We start from the raw sequence: 5053 nt of genomic DNA on the forward strand, positions 1-5053 counted from the left end.
CAAGGAGAAAGAACGTAGCAACTTGGTTAAAATAAAGAATTAAATTATGGTCATGGAAAAAAAAAAGTTACTTTCCACTGTTCTCAAAAGAAAGTGTCTTTGGGAAAGAATGAATCAGAACAGATCTCTGTCCTTCTCTGTATGACATTGTATTGCATTTCATGGACTGATGGATGGACAATAGGAAGCTCATGGCCGGATAGACCTGAGATAAAGGTCTTCCATGTCTTGGAAGTATCTTGTGCTATAACACCTGCTGCAAAATAGAAAAATAATGTTATTAAGTGTAGGTTTTATATAAGATACCATGCTGTATGGGAGAACAGGTAAATATTATCCTTACATGTTATGCCCCAAGCACAAAGCTGTTCCACACCTTATCTAAATCATGGAAATTCATGCAGCTCAGGCCCTTGGCCATATTCCCTGCTGTCCCGTCTCTTCCCAGCCCTGCCTGACCTCCGCTCTGTTCCATGCAGCACTAAAATAACTTTTTGCTTTGATTTGGCATCTTATTTCTGTAGGGTTCTTAGATCTAGATTTGTACCCAGCAGCTCTTTTACCAAAAAATACCCAATGCTATTCAATTCGGTTGTTCCAATTGTTTGACTGTAGATGTGAACACTGTGCTCTGAACAACTGCTTAGTACTTGGCTTTCTTCTTCTGGGACATCTTCCTCCTACAGATTCTAGATGAGATGTATCATCATTTCACCACCATGATCTTCCCAAAATATATTGCAGAATTCATCTTGAGGGATCCTCTAATATTTATACAAATGTACCTCAGGAAAGGGTTTGGCCATGGGAATCTTAATCCTCCCATCACATGCTATGGCAAAATATGTTGCCCTCCTGAGAAAGTCCATGATGAGGAAGTCAGAGAGAAAAAACAGTGGTGCAAGGAGGGGGAAAAAAAAAAAAGATGTCTTTTAAAAGTTAGGTCAAGTCATTGGTAGTACCCTCTCATTTGTTTGGACCCCAAATCCACAAAATACATAAGAAAATGAAAAACAAAACCAAAAATTAAACCTAGCAATGTTATAAAAGAATTTACAGTACAATAAGTTTGTGCTAAATTAAAGGAGTATTTACATCTGGAAATACGTACATGGAACCAGAGTATTTTTATTTTTTTCTAGACTGATTTGATTATGTTTTCTGAGTTAAGACATCAGTGTTCAAAACAAAATGAGAATCTCTGACCCCTTTGGCTATCAAATTAACTGGAGCAGAGGTTTGACACTGACCAACACAATGTAGGTGGCCAAAAGGACTGGACCCCTTTGGTGCTGCACAAACACATTCATTTCTAAATTCTGTTTTGAAGAGCTCAGAGCTTCACATGCCAGTGAAGATCCCAGCACAGAGTAAGTCGGGCTTTTGTTGGGCTTCAGGCACATGCAACCCCAAATTATCTTTTGAGAGGGAATTGGGAACTGACACCAATGAAGCTGCCCATAGCTAAACCTGCTCACAAGTCTTTGCTCAATTCAGGCCTTGATTTCAAGACAATGCAAGAGGTACTTGGATGTGGGAATGAGCTGGAGGGTAGCAATGAAGGAACAGGACAGAGCTGTATCGTGATAAGGAGGCTCTTGTCAACAATTTAATATTTATAATTTTAAGAAGTTGATTAAAGAACCTGGAATTTATTCCTTGTTCAATCCCATTAAAACTTGATGGGAACTTCGCTTCTTTGTTGTTTCATCCTCGAGCTGTACCCAATGGCCCTTTGGGAAAAGTGTCCCTTGTTTGGCCAAGGGGAAACCCAGGCACTGCCCTTCCGCTATCGTTTGGGACGTGCCCAGGGGGACCCCAGCCACTGTGTTCTGGGACGGCCGTTACCCAGGTCTGGATTAGCAGCATCTCCTGTCACTCCGTGGCAGAGGATCAGAGCACACAGACCTCTTTGATGGAAGGGTGAATTGCCTGATACTTCTCACTATGGATTAACAGGGAACAAAATCTTTTGTTACCAGGCTGCCTTTGCTATCAAGAGCACAGTCAGATAAGGAAAAACCCAGACCATTTCTGTAACTGTTTTATGTCGAATCTGTCCGTTTTGGCTTTACGGTCGCACATGGTAATAACTCACTGCCACACATTATCAACCCTAATCAGCATCGGACAGAGCCACACACAGCAAACACCGAGTGCAGCAAGAAAGCGTGCCAGACTTTGTAAGAGGAAAAAGAGTTTTCTCTCTCAGAAGCCCAGTGAAAACAAAACCATACCAGCCCCCAAATCTAGGGAGAGCATAAAAAAAGCTCTTGGAGACAACGCACATCCCCCTCGAAATCACAGGAGCTGGCCTTCAGCTGATGCTCGGCCATGCGTGCAGGGTGGGAGCTCTCGTGGTGGACCAGGGAGAGCAGGGCACCGCGGGACGCAGCTCCGTCACAGCTGCTAGCCAAGAGAAGCAGCGCATTTCACTCCCCTTTGATACTTTTATCTTCCCTGGTCACTCACAGAAAAGCTAAAAAAAAAAAAGTGTGGGGAACAGAGAAATACAAAGGCGAGTCACAGCCGTATTTCTCTACAAGGATCTTCTCCCTGTGGGAACCTCCAGCGCTGGTTCCTGCTAATACATGACTTCAGCGACTATAGATAGTGGAAGTTTCTGTGCTTTACTGCCTCAACAATGGGTTCGGGAACTCATACAACCTTTCATTTCCGTCCTTTTATTTGTAAATTACTTTCCTTTAAGAATACTGCTATTTAATAGATGGGTTATGATGTCAAACTCTTTAATAAGAGCTATGCTTTTTCCTCTGCAGTTTTGTTTTTATTCTAAACAAGATTTTTTTTTTTCCTAAACAGATACAATTTTAAGGAAAAAAAAGCCAAACATGACCAGAAAAGACCTTATTTGTTATGGAAAAATTATAACAAAGATTTTCTGTGGTTTTTTTTTCCTTTGCTCTTCCTGTTGTTGGTAGTAAAGGAATTTTTATTGTTCTTTGGTGGTAATCCTAGCTTTATGCTGAAAATCAGAAAGGATTTTTTCCTTCTTTTTTCTTCTCTGTTTTTGGGTTGGTTCTCTGGTTTGTAGCCTGAATGGAACTAAACCAAGCATTGAAAAAGCTTGCCACACACGGTCAGAAATGGCACTCCTCCGCCTGAGCCGGCCGGGCCGCGTGCACATTGATGCTGCTTCGCAAAACATTAATTCACGTCCAATGACTAAGAGGGCATGAGGAGCATCCGTGCACATTCCGCGGTAAATTCCGATCTGGGTTACACAGCCGTACATACAGAGTAAAAACACAGAGTCTGGAAGATTTAGGTGAGGTCTGCCCCACAGCAAGTGAGACCATGAGCTATGAAGCACATGCAGCTATCTGGGAGATGCCACACGGTACGGACACCAAGGATGGCTGAAATTTCTGCACTGACATCTTCCCCCAGATAGAAATAGCCTTTGTGGAAATCTATTTTGGGGGATTAGGCTGTATTTCATTCTATTTTTTTTCCTTTTTCTTCCCTCCTGGTGGTGGTGGTGGTGGTGGAAATCAACAAATGCTTGGAATTTTTGTTTCTGCAAAACTGGAAAATTAAATTTTATTTTTAATATGGAAAATACCAGCAGCTGAAACATTATAATTTCGAGACTAATTTAACTGATACACTGCCTAAGTAAAATCATGTGCTAATCACGATAACCTTTGTTTTCCTTCTCCCATATAAGCTGTTCTGCCAATATTTATGTGAAAAGTCTAAGCTTGGATCCTTGCCTCCTTTTCAAAAAAAAAAACAAAAACCAAAAATCTCATCCTTAATTAATAAAAACATTACACAAAGACAAGCCAACAGCAAAACAAAGAGAAGCAAAACAAGAAAAGGCACTCCTCTCTCCCTCCTGTTAAGAATTACAATATTCCAGTGGCGGTACGGGAGAGCGCAGACTTGCGCTCAGTACGGTGGTGGGACGGACTGCACGCTGCCCGTGCTGCCTTCTCGCGCAGGTACAGGGCTGCTCTGCTCCATGCCGTGGAGGTCCCCGAGAGCACTTCCACGCAGCACAAGCTCCTACACAGCGCCCAAAGGCCTCCCTGCTCGGTCCATCATTAGGAGCTCAGAATATGAACCGGGCAACATGAGGGAGATGGAGCGGAGCACTGAGAAGTGCTTTTCCACTTGCCTTTACCCTTACAGGGTAAGGCTGAGAGGAAACAATTACAAAGAACGTCTCTTTTATTGTAACCGAGTCTATAGCTTTTCAACATGATAGCTCTGGCAAGACTTGGAGAGACATCAGACTAATAAAACATCCTTAAATATCATTTTTGAAAGTTAGTTCATTTGGAGCCATACTTTTTTGCCAGAAAGGGAACTTTTTTGCTGCAAATGTTTGTCGATTTTTCAGACGAGTGGAATAACACAGCAGTCCCAAAAAGTCTTCTGGAAGTTATCAATATCCAATTTGCCACTTGAGTCTTCTCATTCACCCTGCAAATGAGCTATGCAAATATATCCTTTGTGGTGGGAGAACAGCAGAGCCGAATGCACCGTCTGAGCTCTCTGGGAACGGGGCAGAAAGGCTCAGCCTCTGAGGTTTCTCTCCTCCTGCCCCCTTCGCAAGGAAAACCAGACCTTGGAAATCACAGGGGCTTTGTTGCCTGTTGCAACCAACAACAGCACTGAAAGTAGTGCAAATAATGTTTCCATTGCTCACTATTTCAGATTGAGAGCATATTTTTCTTGGAGCATTCTTAACCTTTGGGATCTTTTCATGTTCTTTAGCCATTGTGTTTGCTTCTTCCTTGTTTTCTTACAGGGAAAGCTGAAATGACTTACAATTAAAATCTTTTTTTAACAGCTTTCTCCTGTTGCTTTGGCAAAACAAATTTTGAACAGTTGGTACGATACAGTGCCGTTTACTCCCTCCTCAAATAGTTTTCCCCTTCTACCAAGAAATCCTGCTCAATTTGGATCTGGTCATTTGCTTGTGTAAAGAGGGATACGTCCAGGGTCTTAAACAGAACTGGAGAGATCTGCACCAGCTGAAAATTTTCATTGTTAAGTCAAGGTACAAATTTATTTATGCTGG

This window comes from Pelecanus crispus, chromosome 12 (genome assembly GCF_030463565.1).
Source record: "Pelecanus crispus isolate bPelCri1 chromosome 12, bPelCri1.pri, whole genome shotgun sequence".
NCBI classification, from domain to species: Eukaryota; Metazoa; Chordata; class Aves; order Pelecaniformes; family Pelecanidae; genus Pelecanus; species Pelecanus crispus.